The sequence below is a fragment of the Ornithorhynchus anatinus genome, chromosome 18 (genome assembly GCF_004115215.2).
Source record: "Ornithorhynchus anatinus isolate Pmale09 chromosome 18, mOrnAna1.pri.v4, whole genome shotgun sequence".
Taxonomy (NCBI): Eukaryota; Metazoa; Chordata; class Mammalia; order Monotremata; family Ornithorhynchidae; genus Ornithorhynchus; species Ornithorhynchus anatinus.
In genome coordinates, this window is record NC_041745.1 from 12,405,110 (window position 1) to 12,428,722 (window position 23,613).

Here is a 23,613-nt window from a genome sequence, read left to right on the forward strand (position 1 = left end):
AGAGAAGTTAAGTGACTTGTCCAAGGTCACAAGGCAGGTAACTGGCGGAGCCGAGTTTAGAACCTAGGTCCGCTGACTCCCAGGCCCGTGCTCTTTCCATTATTATCAGATGCCATTCAATCATTATTCAGTGCTAACTGTGGGCAGAGCACTCTACTAAGCGCTTGGGAGAGTATAACACAACAGAGTTGGTGAACACATTTCCTACCCACAAGGAGTTTACGAGAGCCTTCAGGCTTTCTTAAACAGCACGGATGCTTACAGAGTTGATTTTTCCAGATTTTGAGAGCTAGTTCAGGAATGTTTCAAGATTTCCAGCACTTATATGCCAGGCACTGTACTAAGCACTGAGGTAGATATAAGCTAATCAGGCTTAATTCCCATTGTGCAGATGTGGGACCTGAGGCACAGAAAAGTTAAGTCACTTGTCCAAGTTCACCCAGTAGACAACTGGTGGAGTCAGAATTAGAACCCAAGTCTCCTTCCATTTGATCTCGCTGCTTCATTTCGACAGCTCTTGGCCGAGAGGGTTTTGAGCTTCGTAGCTCTCCGGGTTAGGAAAGGCACCACTGTTTCCTGCTCCTGGAGGAAATCTGGTCACCTGACATTCGATCTGCTGGGTTAGTTCCTGCCAAAGAATGGCCATGGTTTGAGTCTGCCCGGCTGACCAGCACAGGTCAAGGCACAGACTTCTACAGCCAAGTGGATAAGAGGGAAAGAGGAGAGAACCAGAGCCAAGAGAAAAAGGCGTGATCAAAGGGAGAATGGGAATGAGAAGTGGGGAAAGAAATAATAATAGTGGCATTTGTTAAGGCCTTACTAGGCTCCTGGCACTCTGCTAAGCGCTGGGGTAGATACAAGATAAGTGAGTTGGACACAGTTCCTGTCCCATATAGGGCTCACAGTCTCAATCCCCATTTTATAGCTGAGGAAACTGAGGCTCAGAGAAGTTCACAGTCTTAATCCCCATTTTTCAGATGAGTTATCCAAGGCCCAGAGAAGTTAAGTGACCCACCCAATGTCACCCAGCTGACAAGTGATAGAGCTGGGATTAGAACCCAGGGCCTTCTGACCCCCTGGACTATGCTCTATCCTTTATTCATTCATTCAGTCGTAGTCATTGAGCGCTTACTGCGTGCAGAGCGCTGTACTAAGCGCTTGAAAAGTACAATTCAGCAAAAAAGAGAGACAATCCCTATCCACAGCAGGCTTACAGTTTAGAAGGGGGGAGACAGACATCAAAACAAGTAAACAGGCATCAATAGCATCAATGGAAATAAATAGAATTATAGATATATACACATCAAAACAAGTAAACAGGCATTCATATGAATAAATAGAATTATATATATATATATATATATACACACAAGTGCTGTGAGGCACGGGGGTAGAGCAGAGGGAGTGAGTCGGGGCAACGGGGGGGCTGAGGAAAAGGGGGACTTAGTCTGGAAAGGAAGGCCTTTAGATCACGCTGCTTCTTGGGAAGAACCCCCAGAGTCTGCTACTTCCAAGTGCCAAAAAGTTCTGTAACTGCAGCGACTGAAAGAATGCACTTAGATTTAGGAATCACAGGAGCAAGTAATTTGTAAAATGAAAAATCCTCACAAAAGCCAAGTGTACTTAGAAATCCCTTGGAGTACCTGGCAATCACTTCCAGGATCTTTATTAGAATTCTCAAGCCGCGAAGAAAACTCACTAAAGCCCCAAATTTCAAATGAAGAAAAAGCATTCTGAAATGCATTAGGAAGGCAGAGACGAACTCGGGCTTAATCTTTCCAAGTTTTGCCCCTTCCTCATTTGTACCCTGTGGAGTCCAACAAAAAAAAATAAAGTCACAGCAACACAGCACGGGGAACTTTTCCTTACAGTGCTAATACAGTGTGTGGAGGTGTGGACAAAGTCTTTTGCCCTAAAGAGGTGGCTAATTCTAGTCCGTAGTGGTTGTGATGGTTCTTCACACCAATACCAGAATCCCATCATGTACGGCTCCGGGTTTCTTAATTGACGGCAGGGTGCGGCTGAAATTGGCAGCAGGAGAAGGTCGTGACTGAAGTACGATTTAGGAAAGCGAGGTAGATTTGTGCAAAATGGAGATTGAAAACAAAATGCACTAAGGCTGGTTCAGAGTCGGTTTCCACAACCCAGCCCTATTGATGCAACAGAGGCAGGTGAATCCGGTCCAAAAACCACTTAAACCCATTTGTTAATCTCAGAGTTTCTTCTTCGGCCTGAACAAAATGAGCATGTGCTTAATCTGGTGGAAATGTTACAAGGGATCAATCGATCAGTCAATCCACGGTATTTATTGAATGCAGTACTAAGCGCTTGGGAGAGTGCATTAAAACAGAGTTGGCAGAGACGTTTGTTGCCCATGAGGAGATTAGTCTAGAATGGGAGACAGGCATTAATAACAATAACAATAATGGCATGTGTTAAGTGCTTGCCATGTGCCAAACACTGTTCTAAACACCGGGGTAGATACAAGGTCATCAGATTGCCCTACATGGGGCTCACGGCCTTCATCCCTATTTTACAGATGAGGTAACTGAGGCACAGAGAAGTGAAGTGACTTTCCCGAAGTCACACAGCTGATAAGTGGCAGAGCCGGGATTAGAAGCCACACCACCTGACTCTCAAGTCCGGGCTCTTACCACTAAGCCACGCTGCTTTATTTTAGGGATAAACAACTATTTCTCTTGAAGGGGTCGCTGCCTAAATGAATGAGCTCTGTATAGTCCCAGTTCCAAGGAATACCATGAGGCCCTGTGGAAGTTCTTTTCCATTCCTTCTGCAGTCAGGAATTAGGAGAAGGAAAGGGTTGAATTTCTGAGAACAGTATTAGGGATGGCACACTGAGGCTCATCCCCTACTTTTCCTGGAATAATGATGATAATAATAATGATGTTTGTTAAGCACTTCCTAAATGCAAAGTACTGTTCTAAGTGCTAGGGTAAATATAAGATAATTAGGTCAGACACAGTCCCTGTCCCACAGTCTCTGTTTCCAGGAATTGGATCCCCATTTTATTAACGATAATAATTGTGATATTTGTTTAATGATTGTGGTATTTGTTAGGCACTTACTATGTCCCAGGCACTGTACTAAAAACTGGGGCGCATACAATCAAATTGGGTTGGACACAGTCCCTGTCCCACCTGGGGCTCGCAGTCTCAATCTCCATTTTGCAGATGAGGTAACTGACGCCTCAGAGAAGTGAAGTGACTTCCCCAAGGTCACAAGGCAGAGAAGTGATGATGATGATGTTGGTATTTGTTAAGCGCTTACTATGTACAGAGCACTGTTCTAAGCGCTGGGGTAGACCCAGGGTCATCAGGTTGTCCCACGTGAGGCTCACAATCTTAATCCCCATTTTACAGATGAGGGAACTGAGGCACAGAGAAATGAAGTGACTTGCCCACAGTCACCCAGCTGACAAGCGGCAGAGCCGGGAATCGAACCCATGTCCCCTGACTCACAAGCCCATGCTTTTTCCACTGAGCCACGGTGCTTCTCCAAGTGGTAGAGCCAAGATTAGAACCCGTGAGGTTTCTGATCTCCAGGCCTGTCCTCTCTCCGCTCCACCATGCTGCTTCTCCGCTGTGTCGTGCAGCTTCAAGAATATGTGCTTTAACCGAGGCCTAGATAAGTGACTTGCCCAGGGCCACAAAGCATTAAAACCCAGATCCCCTGACTCCCGGGCTCTTTCCATGGGAAAGTCATGGGCAGTGGCTCCCTCTGCCCCTTTCCCCTCAAATCCCAGCGATAGAGGAGAGGCTATGTGGTACTAATAGCCTAGTTCCCCATTCAGAACGAATTCCAGGCCCCATCCTGGAAGCAGCATGGCTCAGTGGAAAGAGCACAGGCTTAGGAGCGAGAGGTCATGGGTTCTAATCCCGGCTCTGCCACCCGTCAGCTGTGTGACTCTGGGCAAGTCACTTAACTTCTCGGTGCCTCAGTTACCTCATCTGTAAAATGGGGATTAAGACTTTGAGCCTCACGTGGGCAACCTGATTACCCTGAATCTACCCCAGCGCTTAGAACAGTGCTCGGCACATAGTAAGCGCTTAACAAATACCAACATCATTATTGTTTTCCAAGCTGAGTACAGTAATTTGCACACTATAAATAATAAATACCATTGCTAGATTAGCTGATGGAGGATTCCTAATGACAATACCATTTTCTCAGTCTGTCCAAGTTGCTTGAGAAGCAAGAATGCCAAATGGGCATACAAGCAAGTATACAAGCAGGTACACAGGTATACATTGGAGAGGAATAGGAAGAGCAGTGATAATTGACCTGTAGCACTGATTTTTCATTCTGAAGCACAAGGAGCCCCAATCTCTGCTCTTTTACCCACAGTGTCCTATTTCTCGTATTGATCATATCATCGTCCTTGTCTATTATACTGGTTTTTTTGTTTGTCTTTCTCATTTCATCCTTCTTTATATTTCTGCCGCCCACTCCCTCTTAAATTGAACTTTCCAAGGTCTTAGTACGGTGCTCCGCTCACAGTAAGCGCTCAAATGACTCCCCTCTCCCTCCCTCATTCTTAGATTGTGAGGCCCTTGAGAATCAGTCAGTATTTATTGATCGCTTATTGTTTGCAGAGCACTGTATTAAGCGCATGGGAGAGTATGGCATAACCAAATAACATTCATTCATTCATTCAATCATACCTATTGAGCACTTTGCTGTGTGCAAAGCACTGTACTAAGCGCTTGGGACAGTACAGTATCACAACAGACACATTTCTGGCCACAACGAGCTCACAGTCTAGAGGGGGAGACAGACATCGATATAAATAAATAGATAAAGAAATAATAGACACATTCCCCGCCCACAATGAGCTTACAGTCTATAGAGGGCCAGGGACCATGTCTAATTTTAAAAATCTGTACTTTTTCCCAGCACTTAGTGCTCTGTACAAAGTAAGCACTTACTAAAGTCATTCAATAGTATTTATTGAGCACTTACTATGTGCAGGGCACTGTACTAAACGCTTGGAAGGTACAATTTGCCAACAGGTAGACAATCCCTGCCCATCGACGGGCTTACAGTCTAATCCCATCTCTACTATTTCTGTCAGGAAGCTGCTGTGGTGGGTGAATAGAGGAGAGGAGAAGAAGGTCAGAGGGAGGATTTGGGGGGGAAAAAGGAGTGAAGATGTAATGACGAGGGAGATGGTGTGAATAGGCTATGGGGATTTGGAGATGTAGTGGCAAGAGGAGAGAGAGATGGCTACCAGCTGCTTTTCTGTGTGACGGTCAGAGGAAAAGTGAAAATTATTAACATAGTATGTGGGCAAAAAACATAAGGGTCATTTTCACCTCAACCACTCTCTTGGTTTGCATTTCATTTCACCCAGTGAGCCAGGGAAGTATAATAGAACTGGTTGGTGGTTAAAATATAAATAAGGTCAAGTCGAGGAAGATACTTTCACTCCACTCCTTTTAGCTGAAAGGAAATTCCAACCCATTTTCCTCACGATGCTTAAACTAAAAAGGTAAATTATATGGAGAAAAATAGATACATCATATGAAGAATCCTTTGCTGAAAATACCACTCCCTGTTCATTGACGGTTTGAGTCCAGCTCCAACTCACATTATGACTGAATTATGATTCTTGACACTGAAAGGTGTTGCAAATAAGAAATGCAATAAAAAAGAAGCTGATGATCTTTCAGTGTGCACAGTTCTTTTCCACCTTATTTTCACACAAGGCTAAGATCTCAGTTAATAATGTCATGTTTGAACCCCAAGGGGTGTCGTGTGTGTCTGTGTGTGGGGGTGCCCATTATGAAATATCAAATACCTAGGTTGTGCCTGAGAGGAGAGTCAAGTCAAATATTAGGTGACAAGGTAATGTCCATGTGTCCCAATTCATTGTTGGGGAAAATGGAAATGTATTATGTTTTCGTTTGCTTTTTTATAAGGCACTTAACTACTGAATTTGAAGCTCATAAACCCCAAGTTCCTAAGCAGGACTTTAGAACTCACAGTCTGGTTCTTAGTCTGAAATGGCGGAGCTTAATGGGTCTTCAGGCTTCTCGAGAGCCCTTGAAAAATGCCAACTTGGCAAAGAGACAATCCCTAACCCCAGCTTTGTAGAATCCCTTTAATAGCCTTTCTTCTTTTCCGGGGAAATAATTCTGGGCTGTAAATGCTATAGGCTCAGGTTTTCTTCACAGAAAGACAGTGGCTTTTGACCGCTCTGATTACATGATAATTGAATCAGATGGTCAGATCTAAGCTATATATTCTCTTTGACGTCTCACCCATTTGTTGTTGTTTGCACTGCTGCAAAATACAGTGTCCGAACACTTAGATGGAAATCGTTGAAATGGTGCCTGGCTGAAGGAAGAACAGGCTTGTCGCACCTGAGTGCCATTTTAACTCTTTTTTTTTCCCCTGCCTGTCTTGGTTCTTTCTCCTAGATGTGATTTTTCCTTTCAAATCAGATAACACCTTTCCAGAAAGGAGAAAATGGTATCGCCCTTTTTCTCTATCTCAACCCTGCCAGAAAGCTGCATAATTGGAAGAACATGATAAGGTCTATGGAAATGTTAAAAATGGGAAGGAGCAAAATTATGAATTTGAAGTCACATGGACGAGAATTCAGGCCCAACACCTTTCTTTATGATGCTTGAATTGGCAACTCAATAAATTTGGTCAACATTCCTTATCTATTTTCTGTGTAAGTCCACTCTACATGTAGTTTTCCAGTTTTAGCTCCAAGGGCTACTCTCTTTTAGCCTTTATACGGTTATTTCGTTGTTCAAGGAACCAAGGAGGGTAGAGTCAGTATTTTTATTACACTTTCACAATTGACACCGTAAAGATTTTAGGCTCCCATTTGAGTTACAGGAAATGACTAAAGAATCAAAATCCCTAGTGGCAATACTTTCTCAAAATTGTAGGATAAACTGTGATCTTGGCCTTCAACAATTTATAAATGACTTTAATATGCTTGAAAAGGCTATTCTCTTCTACCAGCCACATCTGAGAGCATTGTTCAGGACATTTAGAAGGAAACATCTGGGACCATTGTGAACCAACTTCTGACCACAAAAATGGAGAATGCATCCCGTTAACGCACGATTTTCATTTTCTTCCAAAAAGCGGCAGCGGAGAGAACACCTATTGTAATAAAAATCTGTTCTTGGGAATTGGGCCACTAAGTTTAGACTTTTTTTCTAATTTTAATAGAACTTCACAGTGAGTTAGATTAGTTCAGTTCCACAGGTCCTGGAAACTTCGGAGAGTTTCTGACAACAGTTTCAAAGTAAAAACTGACCACCGAGTCATTAACAGAAATCTTTCCTCTACCTTCTCTCCTGCTAACCCACAGATGTTGCATTTAGAACAGACCCTGTTTGAATATTGTGTTGTAAGATAAACCCAAGGCAATTGAACTGAATCTAATTGACCTGCTTTTTGATTAGTAATGCTGAGCAAATTGAGCGCCTGGAAGGAAGCATGGAAGAAAGCAATCATTCGATCTGTGTAATTCGGTGGAGTCTATTAAGGAGATTTGGGCATTTTCGGTTCCTGGATTTCCCAGAGGATTTTATATTAAGGTGCCCCCATGCTTTTCAGCAGCTGAAACTTTAAGTTATGATGTTCATTCTTATGCCAAAAAAAGCCACAGGAAATGTTGATTGTTGGCGGTTGAGTGACTGCAATTTAGAAAAAAAAAAATTGACTGATGCTTTAACGACCTGATAGAATAAAATATGGTGTTAAACTCATTAGAAAATCCTCTTTGTTAAGCAGGTGGGGCATGCTCCTCGTATTATGGAGATCAGAGCCAAAATTACAAAGTAGAAATTTCATTTCAGCCATACGACTCAACCACTGTGCGAATTTGGATACGCCACTTGTTTGTTTCTTTTAATGCCCCAATTTTCCTCATCTGTATAATGGAGTTGGATTGTGTCATACTTTGCCTAACCTGGTTCAAACCAATTGGGTTAGGGAGGGAGACTAGGTGGAGATAGAGAGAGAAAGAGGAAGAGAGGTGGGGGGTGGGGGCAGTGAGAGAAAGAAACATAGAGAAAGGTCGGAAGGGAAGAAGAGAGAGAGGAGAAGGGAAATAGAGAAGAGGAGAGATAGGGAAAGAAGAGAGAAGGAGGAGAGGAAGAGAAAGAGATGGGGAAGAAAGAAGAGAAAGAGAAGATCAAAGAAGGAGAAAGAAAGTGAAAGAGAATGATACAGAAATGGAGGATGGGGCAAAGGGAAAGAGAGAATGGGAGACAGAGATGAAAAGAAAAGGAAAGAGAAAATAGGAAGAGAAATGGAAGAGGAAAGAGAAAAAGGAAAACTGAGGAGAGAAAATGGGAAAGAGGAGAGTTGGACCCTGCTGCTCCAACAGGACCCCTGGCTGGATGGAGAGAAAGCCCGGACCCCACTGAAGAGGAGGAGTGAACCTAAGAGTGGCTTGGAGTGGTTTTGACAGTGTGTAATCCATCAAGTGTATTTATTGAGCACTTACTACATGTGGAACACTGTACTAAACGTTTGTACTAAGCTGTGTCACTCATCTACGGTGTGAATTTGGATCATTCACCTGTCTGTTTGCTTCTTTCAACGCTTTAATTTCCCTCATTCATATAATGGAGTTAGCCTATGCCATACTTTGCTTAAATACTGAGACCCATCTCATATCCGAGGGGTAGGGCTGGGGGAGGTGGACGGGGGGGGGGGGCGAGAGAGCGGGAGAGGGAAAGAGATGGCAAACACATTCCCTGTCAGGGAGAAACATGTTCTAACATTTCTCCAATTAGTATTTCCCCCGCCGTAAAGTTTCTGCATTTCAGAGGCCATCGTCAATACAAATAATCTGCTAGCCTAAGGTCTGGGGGGGTAATGAAGTGCCCTATTTGCTCTCTACCAGTGATAAACTGATTATCCGCAGACGTCCCTTACCATCGTGGATGGTGGATGTATCTGCTTATTCTTATATTGTACTCTCCCAGTGCTCTGCCCTCAGTAAGTGCTGAATAAATGTGATTGACTGACTGTCAGACTAGAAGGGGAGGAAAATAAATGTTTGAGAAATATAATGAAATAAAGTTCGGAAAATGTGAGGTAGCAGGGAGGGAGACCACCCTGTAAGATGGCCCAGCCCTGTTTACAGCAATCAAAGAGGGGAAACACTCTGGAAAAAGAAGCTTCAAGAAGATCAGGACGCTGAGGAAAAAATGAAACAGGTTTAAACAGTTAGGGTAAAACATGAAACAGTGCAGCAAGGAGGAAATCTTTAAATGCACTCAGTGTGGAAATACGCTATTTTTTAAGCACTTACTACATGCCTTGCTTTGGGGTAGATGAAAGCTAATCGGTTTGACACAGTCCGTGTCCCACATGGGACTCACAGTCTTCATCCCCATTTACAGATGAGGGAACTGAAGCACGGAGAAGTTAAGGGACTTGCCCAAGGTTACACAGCAGAGAAGTGGCGGAGCTGGGAGTAGAACCCATGAACTCCTGGCTCCCAGGCCTGTGCTCAAGTCACTGGGCCATTCTGCAATCTGCAAGACAATCAATCAGTCGATCGATCGTATTTCTGGAGTGCTCACTGGCTGCGGGGGACTGTACTAAGCGCTTGGCAGAGCACAATTCGATAGAATTCAGTTCAATGATATTCCAATTCCGCTTTCTTTTCCATGTAAATCACTTTCTCTGCCTTTTTCACCAATCGCTTGTTTGTTTTTGGTTTGAGGCCATGATTAAGGATAATGAAATGGGGAAAAAAACAAGCGTGGAGCTCTCTGACTGGATCTTAGCTTCAGTGAGATTCAGAGCATTAGGATCTGAGGTATATGAGTGACAGCATGGACGACTTGAAATGGCAGGAGTGAACTGATGAATAACCCAGAAAACCACGGTTACTCAAAACTGTACGTGATGATATTAAGTGTGGATAATCAAAAGCAGAGCTAAAATTATGGCTAGTGAGGAAATTAGTGAGCCGCATTGGGTGTGGCTTGAGAGTGTATGTGTGAGTACACGTATATACATTTTCTAATATCTGATGATGGGATCAGATACTGTGGGGAGAAAGCCACTGTGGTGGTGTTTTTGGTTTTGGTTTTGGCTTTTTTAAATGCCATTTGTTAAGCGTTTACTATGTTCTAAACGCTGGGGTAGAAACAAGTGAATCAGATCGGACACAGTCCCCGACCTGCATGGGACTCACAGCCTAAGTAGGAAGGAGAACAGGAGAACTGAGGCACAGAGACGTTTAGTGTTAAATCGTACTCTCCCAAGGGTTTATTTCCATGTTCTGCACACAGGCAGCGCTCCATAAATACGATCGACTGACCGATTAAGTGACTTGCCAAGGTCGTGCGGCAAGCAGTTAGTAGAGCTGGGGTTAGAACCCAGGTCCTCTGACTCCCAGGCCGGTGCTCTTTCTACGAGGCCGTGCTGCTTCTCAGAGGAGGTTGGTGTCAGAGGGAGAAGGGAAGACGTAGGGGTGGCTATGGGAGGTGAAGACAGGAGAGAGCGGCTGGTGAAAGATCATTTACGGGAACATGGTGGAAAAAAGGGATGGGCCGACACGAGAGCTGCCTTCTCTCCGGCCCCCCTCTTTGACGGATCCCCCCGACCTCCCTCCACACATCTGCCATGCTTGCCCTAAATTTCCTAGGCCCAGCTGTCTTCTGGGTTGTGAGAGTCAAAATGCCGATGGACAAAAATTATTGGTTATCCTTGAAATAATACCAATAATGATAATAATAACAATGATGATGTTGATGATGATATATATTAAGCGCTTAGTTTGTACCAAGTTCTGGAGCAGATACGGCATCATCAGATGGGACACAGCCCCTGTCCTACATGGTGGCCCGCAGACAAAGAGAGAGGGAAAAGAGAGAACAGATATTAAATCCCTGCTTCGCGGATGGGGAACTAAGGCACAGAGAGGTTAAGTGACTCGACCAAGGTCATACAGCAGGTCAGTGGCAGAATTGGAACTAGAACTCAGATCTCCTTATTCTTTTCCCCTAGATCATGCTGCCTCCCATAATTTCTGATTTATGTTTGAGTTTGGATGACTGCCTCTCATTCACTCATTCAATCGGATTGGCTGAGCACTTAATGGGTGCAAAGCACTGTACTAAGCGATTCGGAGAGTACAATCTAACAGCAAAAAGACACGTTACCTGCTCCCAGCGAGCTCATGGATGTGTCACATGAAGTGTTAGCATTTTACTGACGTGGACTATTTAATGCAGTATTTTTAAATTAGCTAGTACAATCTTCTGTATGAGAAAGAGAAAATTCACTAAGAAGAAATGGCATAAGTGATTCTTTCTTCATCAAATTTAACCGACCATTTCTTTCCACACTGAATAAGGTGTTTATTCCTAAACTCATAGAATTTTTTCATTTATCTTCCATTGTAGATGAAAATGTTGGATTACAGAATTTCAGATGAGAAGTCAGTACACATCCTCTGTGAAAAATCTGTTTACTGGTAAGTGTTCTAGTTTTCTATTTCCTCTGATTGTGTTTGCATTTCAAGTCAGCCCTGATTTCTTTTTTCACTCATAATTTCTTCTAGGAATATGATTCCTGCCCAATTGTTCATTAAAATCAACTTTTCAGCTTCAAACTTCTAATTGAAAGATCACATCAGGTTGCACGTTTATGGAAAAGATGAGAGGGACAAGGAAAAAAATATGATCATAAGAGACCAGAATGTAAATGGTACCAAGTTGGACTGAGTTCTTCTGGTTAAATACATGATTTGGGCACTACTGGGTTTCTGAATGTTTCCTAAGTGGTTAGATATTGGTGGATGTAAACAATAACAAGAAGAAAAGACTGGAAAATTACAAAAGACAATGCATGTGTCTAGATTCTAATCAAATGAGGACGATTTTTCCCCTAGCAATAACAGCATGAATACTTTAATTTTGAAATTGCATATCCTCTCCGTTGAAAGCGCTCTCCCTGAACGGCCATAAGAGAATACAATCGAGATACTTTATATCAAATCCTTCCTTTGGTTTCTTTGCCCAAGGGAAAATAATTTCAGAATTAAAGTGGATACTTTAAAATACCTCTCTGCTCTCACAGGGAAGCAGCGTGGCTCAGTGGAAAGAGCCCGGGCTTGGGAGTCGGGGTCATGGGTTCGAATCCCAGCTCTGCCACTTGTCAGCTTTGTGACTGTGGGCAAGTCACTTCACTTCTCTGTGCCTCAGTTACCTCATCTGTAAAATGGGGATTAACTGTGAGCCTCATGTGGGACGACCTGATTACCCTGTAACTACCCCAGTGCTTGGAACAGTGCTCTGCACATAGTAAGCACTTAACAAATACCAACATTATTATTATTGCTGACTTTTACTCCTAAGAAGTTATATACGCACAAATCCAATCGGACTGGACAGGACCAGGAAGGGGAGTCCATTTTAGTGGCAAGAGCCTGGGCTTGGGAGTCTAATCCCGGCTCTGCCACTTGTCTGCTGGGTGACCTTGGGCAAGCCCCATCACTTTTCTGGGCCTCAGTTCCCTCCTCTGGAAAATAGGGATGAAGACTGTGAGCCCCACGTGGGACTACCTGATTACCCTGTATCTACCCCAGCGCTTAGAACAGTGCTCGGCATATAGTAAGCGCTTAACAAATACCGACATAATTATTATTATTGTATCTACTCCAGCACTTAGAACAGTGCTTGGCACATAGTAAGTGCCTAACAAATACCATTATTATTATTATCTCTTGAAGTATTGCATAAGGACCAGTGTTCATTTATCAGTAAACATCCCAAAAGCTCCTTTTCTTAATCCCATAGTAATGTCTACCAAGCTTTGAAATTTATGTGTTAAATGACATACGAATCAATATTTTTCATTTGTAAATTGCAAAGACAGCTTCTTCTGCTAATGAAAAACAACCTACGTTAGCAAATTGTCACGTGCACCTGACTTCCCTAATCTGCAGTTCCTTAGTTTTCTATCTGTTCGATCATTTAAAAGCACATCCTCACATTAAAAACTATAGTTTTATTGCTATTTAGAATAAAAAAAGTAATTGATTTGTTGTAAATAGGTATGTCAAGAAGAGATGGATAGAGAAAATAATGCACTATTTAGGCATTCTTTGTATTTCATTTTAAAAATATTTCTCCCTCCTATCTGTAGATCTCTCCCGGCAGTTTGCATTGACATCAGGGTATTGAGCCTTTTCTGGGAAAAAATAAATTAATATCCTGTTTATGGGTGAATTTCATTTCTCTCCTTAAGATTGGCTTAGATCCCTTAAGCCCCCACTTGCATAGAACTTTTGTCTAGCGTTAGGGGGATGGGGTTTGCCATGAGCAGTAAGACATGTGCATAAATTTGCCCAGAAACACTGATGAGAAGCAGGATGACCTAGCAGCAAATCAACCTGTGGCATTTAATGAGCAATTACTGTGTGCATAACACTGTACTAAGCACTCAGGAAAGTACAAGATGACTGTTAATAAATGTAATCCCTGCCCACAAAGAGCCTACAGTCAACAGGTGGAGAAAGATATTAAAACAGACTAGAGAAATGGGAAAAAAGTAGAGTATAGGAATATTTACATTCATTCCTTCAATCTTGTTTATTGAGCGCTTACTATGTGCAGAGCACTGCGCTAAGCGCTCAGAAAGTACAATTCAGCAACAAAGTGAGACAATCCCTGCCTACAATGGGCCCACAGTCTAGAAGCGGGGAGACAGACATCAAAATAAGTAAATAGGCATCAGTAACATCAATAAAAATAAATAGAGTTAGAGATATATAAATAGAATTATTGTGGGGCTGGGGTGAATAACAAAATGTTTAAGGAGTAGCCACCCAAATGCACAATCTATGCAGAGCGGAGGGTGAATAGGGGAAGTAAAAGGTTTAGTCCGGGAAAACTTCAGGTAGGTGATTTTTTTAAAAATGGTATCTGTTAAGTGCATACTATGTGCCAAGCACTCTACTAAGCTTTGGGGTAGGTACAAACTAATCAGGTTGGACCCAGACCCTGTCCCACCTGGGGCTCACAGTCTCAATTCCATTTTACAGATGAGGGAACTGAGGCATAAAGAAGTAAAGTGACTCGTCCCAGGCCCACAGCAAACAAGCGGCAGAGCCGAGATGAAACATTAAAGTTCTTCTGGCTCCCAGATCCAGGGCCGGGCAGGCGATGTGATGTTAGGAGGGTTTTGAAGGTGGGGAAAGTAGTGAACCGTCTGATATGAAGAGGGAAGGAGTTCCCTGTCTGAGAGAGAAGGTGGGATTGTGGCGGGATAGACGAGGTCCAGGCACAGAGAGCAGGTTCGTGTTAGAAGAACGGAGTGTGCGGGTTGGGTTATACTAGGAAAATCAGCCAGGTAAAGTAGGAGAGGGCTAGTTGACTGCATCCCTTCAAGCCAAAGGTAAGGTCTTTGTGTTTGATGCAGCAAAGAGTGGATGTCAGTGGAGATTCCTAAGGTGGAATATGCCTGATGTCGTATTATACTCTCCCAAGAACTTAGTACAGTGCTTTGCACACGGTAAGCGCTGGATAAATACGATTCAGTTGGACTGAAACGATTTTTCATAAAAACGATCTGGGCAACCCTGGGAAGAACACCCTGGAGAGGAGAGAGACGGGACGCGGGCTTGGCAGTCAGAGGACGTGGGTTCTAATCTCTGACTCTGTCATTGTCTGCTGTGTGATCTCGGGCAAGTCACTCGACTCCTCTGGGCTTCGGTTTCCTCATCAGCAAAATGGGGTTTCAATACCTATTTCACCCTCCGCCACAGTCTGTGAGCCCCACGTACGAAGCGGGACTGCATCTGACCTGATTATCCTGTATCTGCCTCAGTGCTTGTAACATAGTATGCGCTGAAGAAACACTTCTATAAATTCGCTCTCTTAGAGGCAGCGAGCATCGAGAGGTGGCTGATGGGGGTTAAGGGTTTAGTCTGTGGATGTGGAACAGATCCTTTCTGTCTTCCCTTTGCCAGAGGAGACTGTCTCTATCCGTTGCCAAATTGTACTTTCCAAGCCCTTAGTGCAGTGCTCTGCACAAAGTAAGCGCTCAATAAATACGATTGAATGAATGAATGACTTCCCCTGGCTCCAGAACCTCGGTTCTGTCTCCGTTGAACTTTTCATAGGCCTCCTCTCTGCTATTCCTGCCTCCGTTCTCTCTCTGTCCAGTTTATGCTTCCCTAAGCTGCCCGGATCATCTTTCTAAAATGGATGTCTGCACGTTTCATCACTCCTCAGAGACGTCCAAATGTTGGCCTTTCTTCTCCACACAAGCAGAAACTCCTGATTATCTTTAGGGGACTCAAACATCACTCTCTCTCCCTTTTACTTCCCCACTCTCTTCTCCCACCACGCCCTAATGTACGCTCTTCGATTGTCTCAGCCTCACCTCCTTATCCCTCATTCTCATCTGTACCGCTGACAAATTCTTGCTCACACCCTCCTCGCTGTCTGGAACTCTCTCCCCTTTCGTAACTTAAAAGACCACACTTCTCCGCCATCCTCAATGTCCTTCTGAAAACCTTCTCCCCCCGGGAGGCCCATCTGGATATATTTCTAATTTCTCCAATTCATATCTCCCCGGCCGCCACTTGGCGCTTTTTTTATGATATTCGTGAACTGCTCACTATCTGTCAGATGCTATTCTAAGCCCCGGGAAAGATACAAATCAATCAAGCTCGACACAGTCCCTTTCCCATATGGGGCTCACAGTTTAAGTAGGAGGGAGAACGGGTATTGAATCCCTATTTTACAGTGGAGGAAACTGAGGCACAGAGAAGTTGGACTTGCCCAAGGTCACACAGGAGGCAAGTGGCAGAGCAAGGATTAGAATAGTGCTCCTGTGACTGAACCTACGCTCTTCCCACTAGGCCATGTTACTTCACACTTCCTACGTCATCTAAGCACTTAAGTATTTCTCTCAATCTCTCATAGTACTGATGTACTTATCTTTCATTCCCTATTGCTTCCTCTTCTCGGTAATTTACTTTCATATATGTTTTCCTCATATACGTTTTCATGTTTTCATGAAGCAAAGTGGCTTAGAAGAAAGAACACGGGCTTCGGAGTCAGAGGTCATGAGTTCTAATCCGACCACCATTTGTCAGCTGTGTGACTTTTTGGGTAAGTCACTTCACTTCTCTGTGCCTCAGTGACCTCATCTGTAAAACGGGGAATAATACTGTGTGAACCCCACGGGGGACAACCCGATTACCTTGTATCTACCCCAGTGCTTAGAACAGTGCGTGGCACATAGCGCTTAACAAATATCATTATTCTTCTTCTTCTTATTATTTCCTCACTCTGATACCCTATCAGCTTCCTCTTGTCTGTAATTTATTTTCATGTATGTTTTCCTCACTAGACTGTAAGCTCCTTGAGGTTCAGGTTCATTTATTAATTCCAGTGAACTCTATCAAGCATAGAGAAGCAGTGTGGCTCAGTGGAAAGAGCACGGGCTTTGGAGTCAGAGGTCATGGGTTCGAATCCCGGCTCTGCCACTCGTCAGCTGTGTGACTGTGGGCGAGTCACTTAACTTCTCTGTGCCTCAGTTACCTCATCTGTAAAATGGGGATTAAGATTGTGAGCCCCACGTGGGACAACCTGATTCCCCTGTGTCTACCCCAGCACTTAGAACAGTGCTCTGCACATAATAAGCGCTTAACAAATACCAACATCATTATCATTATTATCATTATTTAGTACAGAGCTCTACACCCAATATGCCCCCAACAAATACCATTGGTTGAATTTGAAGAGGAACCATCATTTAGGGTCACTTTTTGCTTTCCGTTAAGAAATAAACCACTCTCGCCTCATTCTCAGACCTTCTCTTTAGAATGAGAAAATTATACCATTTGAGGTCAACGGATAAAGCTTTCAAAATCTGTTAAACTCTAGAAATCAGTTAGTGATTTATTCAAATTTAGATAATTACAGATTTGTAATCTCAAGTGGCTTGTGAAATAATTCACATTAACCCCCTTTAACTTGGGTAATGTTTCCACAGGGGAATAGAGAGATGCTAGTCAAGTGACAATTAATTCACCAACAATTACTGGTTTCAGTAAATCACAGACTAATTCATCCTGGCTATTTTAGGGTACTGTATGCAAGAGGAAGAAAAGAATTCTTGACTACTTGTGTGGACTGTGTAATTTAATAGGAAGGCCATAATAATTTGATCTCAAATAATTTCTATTATCTCTTACTTACTTCTGTAATCATAATAAATCCAGTTGAAAGAGAAACCGCCCTCTGCGAGTGTGGAGATTTTGAGACGCATTAGTTGGCTAAATTCAAAAATGCTCTCCTAAAAGAAAAATATACAAAATACGGTAAGCAGTATACAAGATAAGTAACCACATTCTTTCCAGCCTACAAAATGTAAGCAAATTAGCTTTGATGCTTTGTGAGCTCTCAGCTGTGCGAGAATGAACTTGGGAAAACTCTGAATTTCAGATCTTTAACCAAGTACTCATTATAGACAAAAAACAGAGCCCTTTATGGGGAAGGGATTTGGGGAAAAGCATTTTAAGGAATTTCAGGTATAGGCATACATAAATTGCTTCACACATAGTAAGCGCTTAACAAACGCCATCATTATTATGATGAATGTATACGTAGATGCCGTCGACCCCTGACCCACGTCCTACCTCTGGCCTGAAATGCCCTCCCTCCTCAAATCTGCCAGTCACACTTTCTTCCTTCAAAGCCCTACTGAAGGCTCACCTCCTCCAGGAGGCCTTCCCAGATTAAGGTTCCCTTTTCCTCAGCTCCCCCTCCCCCCTACCTCGCCCCGACTCGCTCCCTCTGCTCTACCCCCCTCCCCACCCCACAGCACTTGTGTATATATGTACATATCTAAAATTCTATTTATATCAACACCTCTTTTACTTGTTCTGATGTGCATATATATATATATGCATATATATATAATTCTATTTATTAATACTGATGCTATTGATGCCTGTTGACTTGTTTTGATGTCTGTCTCCCCCTTTCTAGACTGTGAGTCCGTTGTGGTCAGGGACTGTCTCTCTTTGTTGCCCAAATGTACTCTCCCAAGCGCTTAATACAGTGCTCTGCACACAGTAAGCGCTCAATAACTATGACTGAATGAATGTATATACATATATATACAAATACATATCTGTGTATATAGGTATACACACATACAGATGTTTATGCGTTATATATGGGGGAGAGAGAGAAAGAGAAAGAGAGAGAAGAAACAATCTGTGCTCCTGTTTTCGCTCATTTCCTCCTTTCTGCTTCCCTAATGTCCTCTCTTCCATTTCCCTCCTTCAATCCCTCTTTCCAGTTGCTACTGAGGAAATGGGCTTTCTTCTCCTGAGAGATTTAGAGAATGCCTTAGTACCTATTTTAAAATTCGATCATTAGAGAGTGAATGTTCTCCGAGGGAATTGCATTTGGGAAGCCATTTTAGCATCCTATACGCCAGAAGCAGGCTTGGAACTTCATCGGAAGAGTTTTCGTTGGCTCCAGAACAAGTGCTCGCATTTCCTCCGAGTGGCGGTGTATTTTTACGGATACATCAGCCCCTGCCCTAAGGCGGCGTAGCCCCATGATGCCTCCCAGTTTTAAATCAATTTCTTTTGCCTGTGCGTCAGGGTAATTCATCTGAGGCAGAGGTTCTGATTTCCAAACAATCCTCTACCTTTTTCGTTATGCGGCAAAAGATAAGGCTGTCTTCATGAATGTGAAAAATGGTTTATTGTATCGGCGGAAATTACCGGGAGCATTCCGCAGCTGCTCACGACCCTCGTGATTCACCATGGCATTCTTGGAGGGAGGAAAGGAGTTGGTGTGGAAGGTCCCCTATATTCTAAAGCGACAGAATGAATCACTTCCTGTTTGCCATTGCAAAGGCTATGCTCATTTATTTTCCACTGTAGAATTAGTACTCATGTGTAGAAGATGCTTGCCAAAATCACAGCCTATAATTTCAAGCAAGTGCAGTACATAAAAGTATAATATTCATTACTCGGTGTGCAGCGGGTATTGGTTATCATCAGCTTTCCTCTTCCTCCCTCTCCTGTTTCTGACTCCTCTTCCTCTCAAAGACAGGCAACTGCCCAAATATTTACATATTTATAAATAATTGTGGGGGCGACGAGAGGACTCACTAATGTCCCGATACCCATAAATAATCATGAATCCTCAGAATTTAGGAGGCTCTTTTTTTCCCCCAAACTAGATGAAGTTGAAACCCTTTGAATTGAAGGAATGGTATTTCACAATTAAGCCACACTGTCAGCATCCAAGAATGCTAAGGAATAGTGGATCGATCGACTGAACAGTTACTGGGGAAATAAGGCAAGGTCCAGTGCTCACGATCTAAAAATGGAACGGGAGGGGTGACCGCCATAGAAAGAGAGGTGAAATAGAGGATAGATACGGGCCTGGGAGTCCAGAAGGACCTCGGTTCTAATTCTGGCTCCACCACTTGTCTGCCGTGTGACCTTGGGCAAGTCTATTACCTTCTCTATGCCTTGGTTACCTCATCTGTAAAACGGTGATAAGAGGGTGAGCCCTATGTGGGCCACAGACTGTGCCCCGCATGACTATCTTCTATCTGTGGAGAAGTAGCTTGGCTTGGTGGGTAGCACCCGGGAGTCAGAAGGACCTGGGTTCTAATCCCGGTTCTTCCACATGTCTGCTGTGTGACCTCGACCAACTCACTTATCTTTTCCGTGCCTCGGTTACCTCAACTGTAAAATGGGAATAACAGTGTGAGCCTCATGTGGGATAGGGAATGTGTCCACCGAGATTAACTCAAATCTACCGCAGCGCTTAAAAACAGTGTTTGGCACATAGTAAGCGCTTAACAAGTATCATAATAATTATTATTTTCTACCCCACTGCTTAATACAGTGTCTGGTGCATAGTAAGCACTTAACAAATACCATAAGAAAAAGTGCCACTTCTCAGAGTCGAGTAGAGATTCAAATTCTCTGACTTGGGTAAAAATCTCAATTCGCCAGTATCAGCAACTTCCAACTAACATGAGATTTTCTGAGGCTGCCCACAAAATATCATGGCGGTGATTGCGCTGGCTTCTTTAATAAAGCACAATCACTTTGTTTAGCACTTACATTCACGTGAGCTCTCTTCTCCGCTTTGGCTCACTGCTATTTAACTGTAAAACCATCTTTCCGGATTAGGAAATTAGGAAAGAAATGGCATCTCCGATGTATGAAAGTGTTAGCTTCCAACCCCTTTTTATGATGAGGCTCTCCTCTGATCTTAAAAATATTTTCTGTACATTTCACGACCCTTTCACACTCATTCTCTCCCCCGCCCTCTGACCTTCTTCCCTTCGTGGCTAATGGGCTGGGGTTTCTATTCTCAGAAAACCTTGAGAACGCTCCAGGGAAACCCAGTCGGATGAGAAGCTGAAAGCAAGACGGGTAACTTGTTCGCTTAAGCAGGAAAGGGTGGGAGGAATTTCATTCCGAGACCTCTCACAGACTGCAGGACCTCATGGGAATTGTCACAGAGGTTTATTTTTAGAACACCGGTACCACAGAATCAAGGTGAAAACACAGAAACCAGAGCCTGGGAGACAGGCTAGAACAAGATGACATTGTTCCGTTTCCTCTACTGTTTGGAGCTCTGTATCACTAAAATCAAGGAAGGTGGGTTAAGGTGTGAAGCGGCAGGGAAAATTGACAATGTGTGTGTTTGGAATACTAAAAGAAAGCCAAGGGGATATCTTCTTTAGCTCATGTTGCAGAAATTGAATAGGAGAGACTGTTTCTCGGCTGGTATTAAATATATCCCAGTATGGCTTTTTCCTTGGAAAAAAATAGTGGGGAAAAAAGCTCTTTCACGTTCGAAACACGTAAGGGATGTATCGAGGCCCGCTATCTATTCAGGAAAAGGAAATAGGGTTAAAGAGTATAACTCACATGAAGTTCAAAAATGAGACTAATCATTCTACTATTCCATTTTGATTTTGAAGGGGCCATGTTTTTAAAAGAAATAAATAGAAGCATAGGGCTTTATAAAGAAACGGAGATACAAAAATAATACTTGTATAGAAGCTTCAATAAAGGATTTTTTCTGGCCCAACTATTATGGTTGATTTTTTAAAATGTTGCTTGGGTCTCTAAATACATCAACTACAACATTGTGACTATGTAAGATAAAAGAACGGTGAAATCACTCAAGACCATTCAGGCAATGGCTGTTCAAAAAAAACTTTCCTGACAATGAAGAAGTAAGAAAAAACAGTGGAAAGACCAAGTGTTCCTGCAATTGCTTTCGAGTTTCCTTCTGTTTTTTTAAGCTACTTCACAGGGAATCTCATATCAAAATCCTACCGCTCATGAAAGCACTTTCAAAGGTTTTTCTGGTAAAGCCCGTAAAACATTCAACCCAATTTGCACCCAGCAAAACCTTTCTGCTAAGAAGGTCATTTCCCCAATTTTTAGTTGAATCTGGATTCCTGGAAGCCAGTGAAGGAGTTTTAGGCTTTCAGGTAGTTACAGTCCTGTGGGTAGTATTTCTCTCTAGCTGAATAAATCATCCCCTTTTAACTGTCTCACTTTCATATTTCCAGTCACATTATGCAACTTTGCTACTGGACCAGTCTGAACTCTGGCCAATTCCTCACGTCCATCTCAGAGCCTTCTTAAAGGGTCTCTGGTCATGTGTGTAGCCTCTCCTTTAACTAGGGCTGCCAGAGGGCCAGGTGGAATAGAAAATCCATGGTGGCGTCCCAAGAGGAGAGAATCGAAGCGAAGTCACCGATAACGGTGCCTTGAAGGAGCCAATGGAATAGTTATTATATTCTTATGCATTTGTTAAGAGCTTACTATGTGCCCGGCATTGTATTAAGTGCTGAGGTAGATATGAGCTAATCACGTTGGGCATAGTCCATGTCCCACCCACGGGGCTCACAGTCTTAATCCCCGTTTTACACATGAGGGAATTGAGGCGCAGCGAAGTTAAGTGACTTACCCAAGGTCACACAGCAGGTACGAGGCGGAGCCGGCGTTAGAACCCCTGTCCTTATGACTTCCAGGCCTGTGTTCTATCCAGCAGGCCACACTGTTTCGTAGTAATGGAAATAGTAGTAAACTGTACACACTGTAAGCTCGTCGCGGGCAGGGAAGGTGTCTACCAATTCTCGTACTGTACTCGCCCAAGCACTCAGTACAGTTCAGTCCACGATAAGTGCTTAATAAGTAACGATCGATTGACTGATCGATCGGTAACTATAGCAACAGTAGGAGTCGCAACACTGATTGAGCAACCCCTTGAAATGCACAGTATGAGGAGCCTGGAGGCTACTGAATAACGAAAATGATATATTCCCTGCCATCAAAGAGTTTACACACTAACACGTGAGACAGCCATAAATATACTTATGACTAATAATAATAATAATGTTGGTATTTGTTAAGCGCTTACTATGTGCAGAGCACTGTTCTAAGCGCTGGGGGAGATACAGGGCAATCAGGTTGCCCCACGTGAGGCTCACAGTTAATCCCCATTTTACAGGTGAGGTAACTGAGGAACTGAGAAGTTAAGTGACTTGCCCACAGTTCCACAGCTGACAAGTGGCAGAGCCAGGATTCGAACTCATGACCTCTGACTCCCAAGCCCGGCCTCTTTCCACTGAGCCACGCTACTTCTCTAATGGTCAAAAGAAATGAATTAATAATAATAATGATAATGATGGCATTGAAGCCCCTGCTATGTGCCAAGCACTGTTCTAAGCGCTGGGGTGGATACGAGGTTATCAGGTTATCCTAGGTGGGGCTCACAGTCTTAATCCCCATTTTACAGATGAGGTAACTGAGGTACAGAGAAGTGAAGTGACTTGCCGAAAGGCACACAGCTGACAAGTGGTGGATTTGGGATTTGAACCCATGACCTCTGACTCCCAAGCCCAGGCTCTTTCCACTAAGCCACGCTGCTTCTCTTTTTGGAATTGACTGAATGATGATGGCATTTCTTAAGCGCTTACTAGGGGCCGAGCACTATTCTAAGCACTGGGGGAGATACAAGGTAGTCAGGTTGTGTCCCATGTGGGGCTCACACAACTGACAGGCACATATATACTTATATGCACACATATGTGTGTGTGTGTGTGTGTATGCATTCTTATTCCTTAGTCTATGAGCCCCATGTGAAACAGGCACTGTCTATTCTAAATATGAAACAGGGACTGTCTAAATATTTTACATGTACCCCATTGCTTGACACTCAGCTTAAATCGAAGTAAACACTTAATATACACCTCATTTAAAAAATATTATTATTACTTATATATATATATGCATATGTGTGTTCCGTTATATGTAACGTAAATATGTGTACATATACAGAAATATACACATAGTTACATAAACATATCAAAGGACATTTGATTCGATTTGAATCAAATCAATTTGAAGGTGGCTTTTCTGCCCAGATACAACATAAAGACAAAGACAACTAATGCTAGATTCATTTGATCATGCTTTTTGAGTGCTTACTATGTGCAGAGCACTGTAATCGTGCTTGACAGAGTACAGTGGAACATTGAACAGACACCTCTCCTTCCCAAAATCAGGGGTCCAGCCAG

At 43.1% G+C, this 23,613-nt stretch overlaps 1 long non-coding RNA gene across 1 annotated transcript in view; it reads right to left on the reverse strand.

The window, feature by feature from the left end:
- LOC114818219 overlaps positions 1 to 23,613 on the reverse strand; it is a 62,738-nt gene that overhangs the window by 17,479 nt on the left and 21,646 nt on the right. Inside the window, exon 2 of the long non-coding RNA XR_003766059.2 lies at positions 17,229 to 17,325. This is a non-coding gene — a long non-coding RNA (uncharacterized LOC114818219). The remainder of the gene's footprint in view (positions 1 to 17,228; positions 17,326 to 23,613) is intronic.